We start from the raw sequence: 17,582 nt of genomic DNA on the forward strand, positions 1-17,582 counted from the left end.
ATGTTGATTTGGAGATGTTCTTTCTCTCTTTTGGTTAACTGGGCTAGCAGTCTGTTGATCTTCTTTATCTTTTCAATGAACCAGCTCTTGGAATTGTTGATTCTTTGTATTGTTTTCTTTGTTTTAATTTCACTAATTTCTGCCCTGGTTTGTGTTATTTCTTCTTGTCTGCTGTGTTTGGGTTTTGTTTCCTCTTGCTTTTCAAGTGTGTTGAGTTGCAATGGTAAGTCATTTATTTGTGTTCTTTCCGATTTTTTGATTTAGGCACTTAGAGCTATAAACTTCCCCCTTAAGACTGCTTTCAGCATGTCCCTGAGGTTTTGTTGTGTTTTATTGTCATTTTCATTTAATTCCAGGAGTACTTTTATTTCTTTCTTAATTTCTCTTTTGACCCATTCATCAATCTGGAGTGTGTTGATTAATCTCCATGTATTCATGTGGTGATTAGGGCTTCTTCAGGTGTTGATTGTAAGCTTTATTGTGTTGTGGTCTGATAGAATGCATGGAATTATTTCAATGTTTTTGTATTTGTTGAGGTTTGTTTTGTTCACCAATATATGAGTGGTTTTGCAGAAGGTTCCATGGGGTGCTGAGTAGAAAGTATGTTCTTTGGTGCTTGGGTGGAATACTTGGTAGATGTCTGTTAAGTCCGTCTGATATATGATATCCCTCTGTTAACTCTCTGCCCTGTTGACCTATCTAATGGATACTATAAGGTATTGAAGTTGCCTACTATTAATGAGTTGGGGTTAATTTGGGTCTTAAAGTCCTGTAGTATTGTTTTTATGAAGTTGGGTGTACCAGAATTTGGTGAATATATGTTCATGATTGTAATATCTTCTTCATTCATTGTTCCTTTGATCAAAATGAAGTGGCCCTCTTTGTCTCTTCTGATTAGTTTTCAAGTCTATTTTGTCTTTGATATTAGGATTGCTAAGCCAGCTTTTTTCTTAGTGCCATTTGTTTGGTATATTTTTTTCCATCCTTTCACTTTGAGATAGTGTCTGTCCTTGAAAGTGAGTTGAGTTTCTTGCAGACAACAAAAAGATGGGTTTTGTTTCTTAATCCATTCAGAGTCTGTATCTTTTGACTGCTGAGTACTGTCCAATAACATTTAAAGTCATTAATGAAAGATGGGTATTGAATCCTGTCATTTTTATTTCTGTTTACATTCTTGATATAGCTGTACCTTTCCACAGTTATACCTTCATTGGAATTCTTTCCGCAATCCCTTGGGTATAGTCATTCCTTTCTTCAGCTCTTTGTATTGCTCCCAGAACTCTCTGAAGGACTGGTTTTGCAGACATGAATTCCTTCAGCCTGTTTATGTCGTGGAAGTTTATTCTTTCCCCTTTGACTATAATAGACATTTTGGCTTGGTATAGTAATCCGGTTTGGCATCTGTGGTCATTTAAAACTGGGAATACTTTGTTCCAGGCTCTTCTGACTTTCATAGTTTGCATTGAAAAGCCAGCTGTAATCCTAATGGGTTTTCCTTTATATGTGACTTGTTGTTTCTCTTTTGCAGCTTTCAGAATTGTGTCTTTATTTTGTACATCCACTGTTTTTATTATGATGTGCCATGGAGAATTTCTCTTCTGGTCCTGTCTGTTTGGTTTTCAATATGCTTCTTGTATTTGTATGGGCATGTCTTTCTTCAATTTTGAGAAATTTTCTTCCACAATTCTGTTGAAGATCTGGTCCATGCCATTGTCTTGGGATTCTTCTCCTTCCTGTAAGCCTACGATTCATAAGTTTGGTCTTTTTATGGTGTCACACAATTCCTGTATATTCCAATCTTATGATTTCTTAAATTTTTCATACTCTTTGCTTGAGTGGTCTAGTTTGTCCACTTTGTCTTCCAGTCTTGATACTCTGTTTTCCATTTCATTCATCCTGTTGTTGAGGCTTTCTCCTGTGGTTTCTAATTAGCTTACTAGTGTTTCACTTCCTTCTTCTTTTCAGCCTGAGTAGTCTTCAAAATTTCTAACTCTTTTCTGAATTCATTCAGAAGTTTATCCCTATCTTCCTTCAGTTCTTTGATTTCTTTTTTGTTTGTTCTTTAAATTCACTGAATTCTTTTATCATGTTTATAATTGTTCGTTTGAGTTCCATGTCCTGCAGTATCTCTAGGGGGTTCTCATTGTACTCCTTTAGAGGACTATTGGTATTTGTTGGGTATATGTTGGGTATATGTTTTTCATGTTATTATTTTTTCTCTGTGATTTTGACATGGGAATTTCTTTTGTAGCTTCTGATTCTTGTGTGAGACTCAGGCCTTCATGTTTAGGTCTTCTTCTTTTTTGTGAACTTTATGTGTCTTTGTGGTTTAATTTTTGTGCATGAAAAGCTGGTTCATCTAAGCTTCCGGTTCTCTCTTTTGATTTTATGTTGGAGTGGCCAAATTCCTTTTGTTTTCAGGAGTTCACACAGAGGCCCAATTCAGGTGAGGGTGAGATGTTTTCAGGTTTTCTTCTAAGGTCTGGATCCCTCCAGGAATGATTTCGGCCTCATAAATTTGGTGGTTGGACTGGCCTGGGAGCCTGGCTCAGGAAATATGCTGGTCTAGGGCAGCTGGTGGCCATGCCATCAAGAAATGCAAAGGTGGATGAGGTGGGAAGAGTTCCCAAGTCCTCCTGGGGACTGCACTGAGGAGCTGAGTTAGTCTGGATGCAAAGGATCAAGAAGAGGAAAGGTCAGCCCCAGCATTCCAGAAATTGACTGGCTGGTGGTGCAGGCCCAGGGAGGCAGAAGGAGGTGAGGGCAGGGCCAGGCCCTGAAGCAGAGTTCCTGAGGCCCAGAAAAAGCTGTTCGTTGGCCTGGATGAAAAGGATCAGGGAGCAGTATTGGTTCCCCAGGTGTCTGGGGCCCCATGCCAAGGAATGGGGCAGGTCTCAAACTTTGAGTAGAGATGGAGGTGGAGATGGGAGAGTGAATGGGGCTGGGGGAGTAAAGGCTGGAGGGTGCAATGGGCTTACCCCAGAGAGGGGCCTGGGGTAGGAGAGAGGCCTGGAGTGGGTCCTGCAGGCCCAGGGAAGCAAAGTGGAGGATCTGTATATATTTTTAGTTTTGCCTTTTTATTTGTTACACATTCTATTTATATTCTACTGAGTTTTATAAGAGTGCAATTCCAGTTCAATATAATTGGACTTCATTTCTCCATATTTTGGCCTCTTTCATTACATGTAAGCCATTCAAATAATTATCAAACAACCTGCTGAAGCTCTAATGAGGGAATCAAACTTTTTTTTTGCAAACATTGCAGTCAACTGTGGTCCACCATTAGTCATTTAAGAAATTAACCTGAAAGCAGGATTTCCAAATCTCACAACTACTTCTACTTTCTACAATATTACATACATGAATATATTGCCTGTAGAATAAAAACACACCCCAGTCATATTTAGTATAAATATGCTAGTTGTGATGATACCTACTACAGTCCTGGTATTTGGAGGTGGAAACAGGAGAATTGTGAGTTCAAGATCAGCTTCAGCAATGTAGCAAATTCTAAGACTTCAGTCAAGAAGAGACTACATTAAATCCTGCCTCCATAAATAAATAAATAAATTAATAAAACAAACAAAACAACCACAGTGAAACAGAGAAAATGTAGGCCCATGCAGAATACAAACATGGAAGAATTTCTGCCCCTCTGTTATTTGGCTAGGCATAAGCTGGCCAGTCTCTGTGCCTATGTGAATACATTCAGATGCAAGTTATAAGAAAAAAACATTTTAATATACTTACCATTATGCTGCTAATGTTGTCACTTAAAAATATTGTATAAAAATTTAAAGAAAAGTAAGAACTAATAAAATAGCTTTACCACAAAAAGAACTATTTCAAACCAACCAAAAAACCAAACTGACCAAAACAGCAATTATGTTAATGCTTGTAACAGCCCTGGCTGGTTTGCAGACCATCCTTTGCTGCTTTTTTTTTTTTTTTTTTTTTTTTTTTTTTTTATTTTTTACCATTCTTTATGCTTTACATTTGTAAGCTGATCATCAAGTAGACCACTCTGATAGAATAGAACTGATAGCTGTAGCATCATGAAGACTGCATCCTATTATGTTGCTAGTAGCTACAGAATGAGGTTCCCATATGAGCTTGAAAACTGACTATCCCTGTGAAAGGAACATCATCACTGCATCTATGGGTTTGACTACCTAGCTCAGTGGCATAGTCCCACTCACTGATTTGGCATATGTAATCATTTCCACATATATTATATGAATAAAAGAAAAGGAATTTTTTCATAAAGGAGAATGCTTAAATACATACATAGAGAAAATTTATAATAGATGGATGAGCATTATTGACACCTTATAATTATGTAGGTATACTAGCTTTACTTTTCTGTTGCTTTGATAAAAGCAAGGATCAAAAGTAACTTATGGAAGAAAGTTTACTTTGGCTTATTTTCCACAGGGATAAGAGGCTACCATGGAGAGAGGCATGGCAGCAAAGAGCATGATGGGAGGAGCAGGAAGCTGAGAGATCACACTACCATCCACTTCTAGGAAACAGAGACAGTACATTGGAAATAGGGAAGACTATGCTGTTAACCTGTGCCCCCAGTAACACACTTCTTAAACCTTCTCAAACAGTGGTATCAACTGGGGAACAAGTATTGAAATTCCTGAGGCAGTGGGGTAATTTTCTCATTCAAATCACCACCTTAGGAATATGCATTCCATCTTGTACTTTAAGGTCTAATATATCATGAGCATCCTTCAGTCAGGACTTGAGGCAATCAAAATGTAACTGACCTGGAAACTTCCTCATTGAAGACTAGGTCTCATGGTATCAGAGGATATAATGCAAGTGGCCAAGGGAGAAAACCAATCAATGGTCCCATTCAGTTAGATAGCTTAAAAATCAATAATGAACAGCTTAGCAAATTACCGCAAATGGTGCAGTAGGGGTATTTTTATTTTAAGTTTCAACAGCTTTCTAATTGAAAAGAAGGCCAGCTCAATGGGAGGAAACTCATGTGTGGTACTGTAAACATAGCTAGGTACACTTGGTTGGAGAGGTCATAGATCATAGAAACAAACAAACAAACAAAAACTAATTTTGCCACATCCCTAGACCAATGTAATTTCTTACTTTGTTCTAAATATAGATCCTCATAATTACAAATAAGTGTATCTTTCACTCCTCACCAAAAATTCTTTTTGAAACATAATTGAGACTCTTATAGAGTTCCAGAATAGATCAAATGCAGAGAATAAGTGTCTGTGAGATGCTTAATCTTAAGTGACACATCTTCAATACAACCTCTACACAGGATGAATGCCTCTCTCATCCCTCACCAGGGAAGTTTCCTTATACAGTAGATGGTGATTAACACAAAAGCCAACAACTGGTCAGTGTGTAGAGAACATGAGGCCACAGGGTGTTTTCCCTGAATAGGTCATCTATTTCAAACCTCTGTTTCTCAAGGCTCAGTATCATTGCAGAAGAGGAGGCGGTAATATTATAAGAGCCAGAATGGTTGGATAAACACAAGGAAACTGAATCTTTCAGACAAGTGTTTTGTTACTCACATCAATAGTGACAGCATGCACAACTCCTATGCATGCTCTAACCAAAGAAAATACAAACCTAAACATAGGGAAGAAATCCCAACTCAATCTAAAATACTTACAATAGATTGTTGCAGTGAGGGGGTTAGACAGTGTCTTATAGGATGGGACTTTTGGTCAGCCTAAAGGGTGGTCCCACATTCCCACATTGAAGGACATTTGGACTAATCGTATTTGATGTATTTATGTATCTATGTATCTATGTATCTATGTATGTATGTATCTATCTATCTATCTATCATCATCTATTTATCATCTATCTATCATCTATCAATCTATCTTTCTATCATCTATCTATATATCAATCATCTATGTATCTATATATCAATCATCTATCTATCTATCATCTATCTATCAATCATCTATCATCTATCTATCTATCTTTCTATCTGTCTGTCTGTCTGTCTGTCTGTCTATATACATATAATGAGAATACATGCAATTGGATGGAAGAAATGGGTGCAGGTGCAGATAAGGGTAAGAGATGGAATATAAATAAATACCATCAAATTATATTATATGGAAATTACATAAATTCAGTAAAAAAAACTAAAATAATCATGAAGGGTTCATTTCCCTCTTCAAACCTAGAACTTGTGTTTCTTATCTTAAAGGTAACTAATTTGTTGATTTTGATTTCATATATACAAGGAAAGTATCAGAAAAACTGTAATTTGTAAATAATTAAATAATAAACTGTCAGTGATCAACCTCCCTCTTGAATCTGATAATACCATTAACCCAAATTTTTATCCAGTTACTGTACTATCGCCCAAGTCAAGACTGTCTAAATGAATTCCATGCATTTATATCAGATTCGGAGGAAACGCCTTAAGACTTAGAGAAACCCAAGGTGCATAACTAATCGTCCACCATCAAACCACATATAATAAACAGGGCAGCCCATTATATTTGAGAAAAAGGAATGAGAAACAGCACCAAACCATAATTTGTATGTAATCATCAGTGACATCATTTGAAACCAGTACAGACCTTGAGCCCGGAAGATAGAGTGATTTTCTAAGACAATGAAACCCAGTTTCTCTCTTTTTTCTTCTCTTGGAAGATGTCCCTTTTTCTCATTCCCTGTGGCTTGTCCAGAGATATTGATCAATTTTCTTTTGAAATATAGTATTGGTAAGAAGATTATCTTAATGTGAGTTTAGAAAATTGAAGATAATAATTTTTGGTAGTCAAAATACATCTGTTCTCTTGATGTGAACCTGCTTAGAAAACTGTAGGATTTCCTTTACTAGCAGTTTTACATTTACATGGACAACTAAAAATTGTCAGAGAAACTACTTCCTGAAAGAGAGGGTAGTAGAATTCCGTTTCTCTAAATATTGTGTTAACCATTTTTGAAGATCTTAATTGAAATACATAATCTTGGCATCTGGCTCAGGGCCAATTCAAAGATTTACCTTGAGAGACTGAGTCAGATGTATCAGTTTCTTAGTTTATGACAAGTGCAAATGTGATCATTTAAGAACAAAGCAGAAAAGATTTTGTGATCCTAACTTTGCCCCTCTTTATCTGTATGACTCCAAACTTTCAACGTTCAGGACTGACTTTTACAATTCTTGTATTATTGGTTTAGAGCAGACATCACCCCTTTATAAAGCCTCTCATTCTATGTTCAGAAGGGAATTTTCTTTCTTTTAGAGTATTACTGTAGGGTATAATAAATGAGCATATAAATATATGTTGAGATATTTTCTGTTGATGCAACCATTTAAATAACTGTTACAATTTCAAAATAAAATGAATAAAGACTTGCTTTTTGCTACTTCTTGGGAAAAATGAATTTCTTTCTAGATAAATATGGTAAAATTGGCTCTGCCTTAAATTTGAATATTAGTCAGTTCATGTTGCATTAGGTCCTTCATAGAAGCAAGAAATTTTAAGAAATACATATATTTATTAATGATAACATTTTAGTTGTTAATTAATGAAATTATGCTTCAGCCCTGAAAAAGGGAATAACTATTTTTTTTTTTTTGCAATGAATAGGCAAAGGCAAGGTTAGTGTTGGACAAAATGGGACCTAAAAGTAACCTGTCTTATCTATTGTTATCTTGTAGGTACTATTCATTAGCATTGACTAAGTAATCTCATAATTACCCCCACATCCTAGGATTATGTTTCACCGCAATGTGCTTATTACTTTATTCCAAGGAACTGAATCTCTGTATTAAATCTGTGCTGTCTCTTACTCTTAGAACTTGAAACAGTGACAAACCTCATGTAAAATATGATCAAGTATGAATGAAGGAGGTGTGTTAGAAATGAATTCAAATAGCATATCTTTTTTTCTTTCTAACAGTATATCCTTCTGTAGTGGCTAGATATTTAAATGCCATTTTTCATAGACTCATTTCAAAGTACTGTAAAGTGAATAATAGATTCTCAAACACATACACTTGAGGAAAGGTTGAATAGAGGAACCCAGGTAGGGGAGATCTAGCAACTGGCCTTCTCTTCTGAGATTCAAAAGGACGATTCCTAAGTGACACCTAAATGGTGTGTGCACTATAGAGATTCCATGGTAATCTGAAGAGAAGCAGAACACGGGCTGGGCACTCATGTGCTCTCTGACCTTCCGTCAATTGACTTCAGCATGTCCTTGAGTTCTACCAAATTATTTCTCTTTAAGGAAAGTTTACTTTCCTTAGAAAAATAATGTGAGATTGACAATAAAAGTAAATCATAAAAAGAATACCAGACCATTCCATATATACCTACTCCCATATTCACTAATTCCTATCATTGATGCCTTTAATAAGTTTAGTACATGTGCCATAGGTATTAATCAATATTTATATGTTATTAACTACGTCTATACTTCTTTGAAATGCTGTTGGGTTTGTACATTTTTCCACTCAGGGTACCACATTATGAGTAGATTCCATATCTCAGATTTTCTATCCTGTTAAAGTTTCTCATACACTCCCTTGTTTCTGATGAAATTTGACAGCATTTGAAAAGTATTCCTCAATTGCCTTTTCCCTGAAGGCTTTTCATGATGATTACTGTGATGCTGCATCTTGGAAAGGAAGGTTAGAGATGTAAAGCGTCATTTTCTTCCTATCATATCAAGTGCATCTAATCACCATGGCTTGACACTGCTGATACTGATCTTGATCATGTGGCTCAGACACTGTTAGGTTTCTTCAAGGGTTCAATTTCTTTCCATCCCTTGTGAACAGCACATGTTGACAAGAACCTCTTGTGTGCATCCTATACTAAGAGGCTAGGAATCATGTTCTTTCACATTGAGGGCAATATTATTGTTATTTTTTATTTTTTTGGTCCTTTTGAGAGAGGGTCTCCCTGTAGCCCCAGCATTATTTATCTAAACAAATTACTTGGAATTCTTTTGCTCAGGATACTTTTTAATGCTTCACTTCTAATTATTTATTCAATATTTGTTTTTTATTAGTGTTGGCTTATAGATTTTTTTGATACTTTGCACCATTATCTAAAATTACACTTTATGCTCAGACTGTTTACTTTGGCCTTTGAAAACTCTCTCCTTTGGCACATAATGCCCTTTAATGTAGTATGTTAGATTCCTGTTGCTCTAAGAACATACTTGAGATTTATAGAGAGAAATTTTAGAGAGAGAAAAGTCTATTTTGGCTCAAAGGTCAAATAGTCCTTAACAGGACTGGTTGGCTTCATTGCACTGGGTCTGTGACAAGACAGTAGATCTTTCCAAGACCATGTGATAGGGGAGAAATGCAGTCATTTACCTCATAAGTCAGGAATGATAATTGATGGCACCAGAGCTTCACAATTACCTTTATGCCATGACTTATAGATCTCTTACAGAGTCTCACATCCAAAAGGTTCTATGTCTCCTAAAATTCTGGTACAAACAGGGTCTAGAAACCAGTAGGACCCTGAAGGAAAGCAATTCTAATTTTTATCCTGGGGAACAAGTTAGAAATGTCCTTGTTTCCATTTTTGCCAGAGAATATGATGTAGGAATGAAGCATTGGTTCCTGATCTGAGTTCTATTTATTTCCTATTTTGTATCCTAAATACACACTTTTATCTGGAGCCATACATGAAGGTGTGATCAAAACTGACATGCACCTGGATACATCATGGATGGGCCAATTGGACGGAAACAGCTCACGTACCCTAATGCCACCATTTGGGAAAGCTTCCCTATGTAAGTACCTCAATGGTACCCATTTCCTAGGACCCACTCCTCCTCTAATGGAACTCTGTCTTCCTTTTCTTAAGCTAACACATACAATCATATTATAAAATTTTCTGAAACATTCTTCTGTGGTCTGTGAATTGGATTCTTCAAATTTTTGAGAAAAATACTGAGAGCCACTGATTCAATTGAAATTTTGTGTGACAATGAACGTCCAGCACCCAAATTCCTGAGTCAAATCCCAACAGACACTAGGACGCCTCAGTCCAACTCAATGACCCTTGCTTAATTTCCTTAAAGATTATAGCCTAGTCCTGCTTCCAGCTCCCTCCCTCTCTCTCTCTCTCTCTCTCTCTCTCCTTCCTAGTTAATAGAGATGTGAGGAATGCTTCAACTGCCACAAACTCTGTCATGCTTTTCCCACTATGATGGAATGTCACTTCTCAAATCATAAGCAAAAATAAATCCTGAGCCAAGACATATTAGCCAGTAAAGTGCTTACCTTGCATGCCAAACTGAAAATTTGTTCTTTTCCTTTTCTTTTAAAATTATTATTTATTTCATTTGTAATGAGTGTATTGTCTGCATGTGTATAAGTGCACCGATGTTGTGCAATGCCCCTACAGATCAGAAGATGGCCTAGGATCCCTTGGAACTGGGGTTAGGAACAGTTGTTAGCTGCCCCCTGTGTGCTGGGAATCTGCGGTCACTGCCAGTGGCGGACACTCCTCCGTTCTCGTGGGTGCTGCTCCTTCGTTCTCACAGTCATCAAGGCTGCTCCTCAGCTCACCCTGGGCTGAGGCCACTCTTCTGCCTGCCCTGGGCTGAGGCTGCTCTTCTGCTAGCCCTGTGCTGAGGCAGCTCTTCTGCTTTCCCTGTGCTGCCTCCTGTCCTCACTGCTTCTGCTCAGTACCGGACCCCAGGGCTGGTGAGGAGACTGTGTCAGGGGAGCCACATTGATACACAGGAGAGTGGTTCAGTGACACAGATCTGCAGGAAAGCACAAGCTTATATAGGGGTAGTGGTCCAATCACAGCACAGCAAATAGAATACCCTATTAGCATAACATTTTAAGCATCCTATCACAGTACAGCAAGTAGGATACCTTATTAGCATAATAGACTTAGCATCCTATTAGCATAACAGACTTAATGTCCTATGACAGAATAGCAGGTAGGATGCCTCATTAGCATAATGGGTTTCAGATTACAGATCCTGGATTCCTGGAAACCACATGACCCTGACTGTTGCAATATCTAAGTGTTGCAATTTTGGATTCCAAGGGTGGTGATTAGGGAGTGACTAGCTTTAGGCATTAGTCTCATGATCTGCCAATGGGAGCAAATATCACAAGTTGTTTCTTGTGGCTCCAGTGGTCGGGCCATTGCCTCAGACCTGCTGTATGGCTGTCATTAAGACTTTCACCCTAGGCTCAAGCCTGTCTCCCACAGGAATCAAATCTGAGTCCTCTGCAAGAATTATAGTGCTCTTAAACACTGAGCTATTTATCCACCCAAAAAACTTGTTCTTTAAGCTATCTATGACATTTTTGTAAAGCAGCCTTAACAGACAAATATGCCTTAGAAAAGCTTAATAATATCTTGGAGTCAGCAGGAATGAAGGCTTAGGTAATACCATTACCTATAGATTCTCAAATAATTGAAGTATTAGCTAAGAACAGAAGGAAAATGTAAGAGATGATAAAGATGCATTGCTGAACCACATTATATTGTCTTTTTCCAGAAAATACAAAAGCTAAAGCAAATAATAACACACTGTCCATATTTCTTTCTAGCTCTCTGATACATGCACTTACTTTCCCTCACACTTTATATTTTAAAGATGCTATGATAATGGTGATGGTAATTGCTTGCTTGCTTAGGTTACAGTGAGTTGAGGTGGTATGATTTTATGAAAGTTTAAATGCCATCCAAAGAGGAAGAGAGTGATAGATGATCTTAAGGGTCTTGAGTTCAGATTATATCAGGCAGTAACATATTCTCTCTTCAGAGGAGTTTATATGAGGTAAAATCACATTGTATTCTTTTCTCATTTAATTTTTAAAAGTATTGGTAAATGCATGTGGATTTATGTGCACATATTGAATAACCTATTAATTCATGCAGTCATGAAAGCTGGACCCTTCAGCTCCATCTATAATAGTAGTTTTATTAAACAGTTATTGTATAATCACTTTATTTGAGTTGAGAGGATTTATGGTTGATGTGACATCTCATTCCTGCATCATAATGGGAGTGTGCAATACTTAGATTAAACCTATTAATATAATCTTGACTCCAATACCTTTCACTCCACATTTACCTTGTTCAGTGATATTAGAAAGACTTATTTTCCCATATAAAGCATACTTCTTAAAGAAAAATTGGCTTGACATAACCACGGAATAAAGAGAAGTAGATAAAGGGCAAAAAACCTATTCAAATCAGAAATAAACACTGTTATTATCATACTACCTAACCATGCCATTTTATTAATGAGGAACATTTTCATTAAAGTTTCTCATTATCCTTCTCTGCAGGTAGAACAGAAAAGTACCTTGACATGTCCACTATATATCCTGCAAAACAAAGAAAACAACGAAAACACCTTGAGTAGACAGTAGATTTTCACTGACTTGGTAAATGATCAAAGAGCAGAGTTCTTCTGAATATGGTATGAGATTCATTTCTATGATTGGAATAATACTGTATTTCTGAGTGGATGGATAGGCCATAAAAAGACAAAAAATCTTCTGGGAAGAAAAGACAAAATATTCTGATGCTTGTGTTACTGGAAATGTTCAGTTGATCCTGGAGCTTCCATATGATATTGAGTACATCAGTGTTGTAGTTTGCTTTCATATTGCTGTGATGAAAACACTGACCAATACCAACTTAGGGAGGAAAGGGTTTATTTGGATTACATATCCCAGGTATCAATGTAAATCAGAGCTCAGATAACAAACGTAGAGGCAGGAGCTGAAGCACAGGTCATGGAGGAACACTGCTTACTGGCTTGATCCCCTGACCTGTGCTAATCCTGATTTCTTATAGAATAAAAGACCACCTTCCCAGGGATGGCACCACCCACAGTGGGCTAAGGCCTTTCTCATCATTCAACAATCAAGAAGCTGTTCCACAGACATGACCACAGGCCAGTCCAATAGTGACAATTTTCCAGTTGAGGATCCCTGAACTCAGGTTAGCCAAGATGACAAAGCTATCCAACACAACCAGGGTCCAACATGGAAAGATTCCATTCCTTTGTATCAACATGTTTCTTAAAAAGATTCATGTTGAATACAGTAACATGGATCCATGGATCGGAGGCACTAAGTTAGCTAGTAATTTTCTCTGACCTATTCCATTTCCATATCCTAGAATGCTTCCCTGGAGTTTGCCTGCAATTCTCCATCGCTGGTGAACTTGTTGGTGTTGGTTCAAGCTCCTCATTCCTGCCTGGTCCAATGGAGAACGAGTTCTCTTTCTTGCTGCACCACTGGATCCCTAGGTCTAAGAGTCTGACATGGCCCCTTGGTTGTAGCAGTAGCTATTGCGTGTCTATCAACCACACCTGGTTGCTGGGCAAGGAGATCATGACCATGAAAAGTGTCTCCAGTGCTAGTGTTAGAGTAGCAAAAATCCCCAAAGATTAACTAGCCAAGACTATAAAATATCTAGTCTATCGAAAGAATCACATTTCCAGTTTTACTGGCCAATCATCTAGTCATAGAAACAACCCTACCAAGGCAGGTTCACTGTAAGTCATCCTAAATAGATGGGCAGAATACCTAGTGTGTTAATGTGTTAATGAACTTTTCCTGCCTGGAATTCTGCTTCTCAGAACAATGCTTCTGGACCCAGCCAAGACATGTAAGTCTCTGTATGTTTACCCACAAAAGGTGTAATCTCTCTTTTTTGTCTTCATATCCCTTTTCTAAACAAGCTTTCTTTAATATTTTGGGCTGCTCTACCATCTTGTGTTTCTTTACACTTTTTCTAAATCTTCCTTCTCTCCACCTTGCTTTGCCAAGGCTTTTCTTACTTCGCAGTTGTGTCCAGCCCCTGTATGGTATTTCTGAATGGCAATCTTATCCACGGAATCATCGTCATGAAAGGTGACAAAAGCAAATCGACTCTTTTTCCAACTGCCTTTGTCAGTCATGATTTCAGTCACTTCAGTTTCCCCATTTTGTTCAACATAATACGATAGGTGATGTTCTCCAATACCATCAACAAAGATCTTTCTCACAGTTAAGTGGCCCACTGGTCTTTGAGAATCTTCTCATGACACGGCTCTCTTTTGTTCCACAACTCTTTCATCTATTTTATGTGGCCTTGCGTTCACAGCCGCATCTATTTTCTTGGTGTTAAGCAAACATGGAAGGTAACCACATGGTAGACAATCAACCACATGGCATGGAAGGGCACATTAGAGAAAAGTGAAAAAGCTCCAACGTAGCAGAGAAAGCATACTTAGACTCTGGCCAGCATCTGAGAAGAAAGACAGAGGAGGAGAAAAAGGAAAAGCTATGACTTTTTGAGTGAGTATTCAGGAAGGTGGGCACATCTAATAAAAACTCCTGGTGGCTTGTAAAGACTGTGTAAAGGGGTGGAAATTCAGGAAGGAACAGGATTTTATCTCAGTAGTGGGCTTATTATTCTTCTTACTTCTTTTGCATTGCTACTGGAGAACCTGCCTTCCTGAGCAGTGGTCCTTTGACCAGGTGTTTGACATACTCAACTATACTGACTTCACAGGAAGAGGCAATGGCATCTAGAGGTAGATTCTATTCCTTTGGCTGTGAGGTTGCAGCTTTCCCTTAATGGGTCTTCATTATAGCTCTAACACTTTCATTTGAAAATTTATCTTAAATCAGGGTGCCCCTTATAAATTAAAGTGTCCCAGCTCAAGGGAAAAGTTTGTAATTTTCTCTAAAGTACAATTCAAAATAATGGTTGAGGAAGAACTCATGAGGCAGATAATAATTTGCTCTTACCTGGTCAGTATTATATCCAAGGCTTTTAGTGATCAGAGAGAATTGCCAGGAATCTTACAAATTTGCAAAGTGTGTTTACGATCCATTTTAAATTTAACTAACAATGAATTTATTGTGGATTTTAACAGACATGTGGGTGACTCTGGCTGCATCACCCAAAATCCAACTGAAACATGGGTGATATTTCACAAAAACTATATCTCTAAATTTCCTTGCACAACTTTCAGAAAGTTCCACAAGAGTCTTATCTAGGGTTTCTTACACAACTTAAGGGAGAAGACTCGTAATTTCTATAAGTTGTGTGAACTTCCTGAGTTTTCTTGTGAGTTTTATTAGCCTCCCTGTTTTGTCTAGGAGGGAAAGCTTCAATCCAGAGGAAACAGCTGTACAATTTCTCCCCACATTGATTTTCTCACGTATTTTATCACAGAAACAAACAAATAAAAAATTAGGCTCCATTGTTCTCCTTCCATCCTGGAAGAACTATTTACTCACCCTGATAGAAGTTGCACATTCTAAATTTTAAAATGATCTTTTCCAGCTTTAAGGCATAGTAGTAACACTAAATAGGGATTTACCAAATGTTCACTATATGAGAAAAGATTATTATATAACCTTGAACCCGACTTGACTATCTTGCAACAGAAGTATGTGGGAATGGGACTGTGGTATAGAAATTGTCAGACTGAAGCATTTTTAAATGCCTGGTAAGACACAGGTAAAGCTTGACATTGTGAGATGTAGTTTGATGATGTGTGCTATGCAAAATATTCAATATATACTCTGAACAATTAATTATCTATGGCTTTTATGATCTTGAAACCCAAGAGATACTAGTAGATCCCTTTTCAAAATCATCATTCTCAATTATTCTTTGAGATAAGATGTGATTTAACCATTTCTGAAACTTTGAGCTTTATATGGTTTCAGACATTTATCTCCATGGGGAGAGGGGTACATTAGGAGTTTAATTAAACAATAAACCTCCTCCCTCCACTGAGTCTAGGGACTGATGGCGGGAAAATGAATCATATGAATGGGACAGGACGTTTAGCAAGATGAATATCTGGCACACAGAGAGCCTACTTGGGCAGTTCTTGGAGCTCATGTAAGTAATTTGCACTGTGAATGACAAGTGTGACAAAGCTGATCAAATAAAGGACTGGTTACCAAACTCATCAGACGTCTGAGGATTAAACACACCCCCAAGTAAACCAGTGCGCCTGACAGAGGTAAACAAACTGAAGGTGCCGTATATTATCAGATGCCCTTCTTTTCAAAAAATTTACCCAAGGAAACAGGAACATCAGAAACTGAAATGGGCTTTTTTTGGTTTTGTTTTGTTTTGTTTTGTTTTTTGTTTTTTGTTTTAATCAAAGATGAGTTTTTCTCCAGATTTTTTCAATGCTATTGATAACCCTTCAGGGATTTCCTGAATGGTAAAGAAAGAATCTCATTTCCACAGTTACCCTCTTCCAGAGATGACCAACAACTAAAACTAATCAAGGAAAGAACAGGAAAAGTCAGTCTTAGAATCAATTTGACAGGTCAATTTAGTACTGTTGTCTATTTTTCAATTTACCAAAGATGGAATTCTGCTTTTTTTTTCTGCCCCACACCTTTGTTTCCCACATATTCCTCTGAAAAGATGTGTCGATATGAAGAAACTTACCTAATATACTCCCTGATGAAACGCTTGAGGTCTGCTTCCTGGTCAACACCATCTTTAACACACCCTTCTTGGCCAGATTTCTAAATATGCATTTATTTATTGTTGTTGATTGTTTTTGAACAGGGTGTTCTTGGTCACAGGCTGCCTGGAAGTCACAATGTGAACCAGGATGGTCTCAATCTTGCAAAGACCCACCTGCCTCTTTCTACTGAGGGCTGAAATCAAAGGCACACACCTTCATGCCCAGCGTCCAAACTCTTTATATCTGATTGCAGTCTTTTATACCTCTTAAGGAATTACTAAGAGTGATGATTTTCCTATTCTTTCTATCGAAGAGATGTCTCTCAATAATTTATTTACTCATTCATAAGTATTAGCTTTATTATTAGAAACTGAAAACTGCCCTGAAAACACAAATAGGCAAATATCATACATGTGCTTAGATCTGAGTAGTGGTCCCTTAATGCTATGATTGCACAGCCATTTCCTGACATGCTCATACTTTTCAAGGTTAACCCTGCCCTCCTATGTGGTTCTTATTCACCACTTTTTGTTGGCATTATTTTCCTCAGCCATGTTGAAAATCTTCTGAGTTTGAGTTCTTTGAATGTTAGAATTTTAGCTCCACACTAAGCCTTACCAAATATAGTTTACTCCACTTTGTAATGAACTCTAAACCCAAACCAACCCTATATAACTCTTATTAAGCAATCAGTTATACATAACTGTTATTGGTGCAAAGAAGTTATTACTTAACCTTGGCATTCTTCACTCTTGCCTGGAATTTCTTGATCACCTTTATGCTCTGTTTGGTGAAGGCAACTTCCAACTTAATATTCATAGCATACACTAACTAGCAAACTCTCTTTTAGGTTAATTAATTAATTTATATGCATTATTTCATTCATCATTTTGATACCACTCCCCCCTTTAGTCAAGGTATTCCTAATTTCTCCATTTCATACCTTATTTTAATTATGAACATTAAATAGAACATTTAACATTTAAAGCCATACTCTCTTTAAAATATCAGAAATTAAAAATTATGGCAATTATCTTCTCAGCAGTATATATGATTGTTTAAAGCAACATACCCCTAAATCTAAAGTTTTCTTCAAAGATGGTGATTTCTAATACATCGGATGACAG

The sequence above is a fragment of the Nannospalax galili genome, unplaced genomic scaffold, assembly GCF_000622305.1.
Source record: "Nannospalax galili isolate Female #2095 unplaced genomic scaffold, S.galili_v1.0 scaffold461, whole genome shotgun sequence".
Lineage (NCBI taxonomy): Eukaryota > Metazoa > Chordata > Mammalia > Rodentia > Spalacidae > Nannospalax > Nannospalax galili.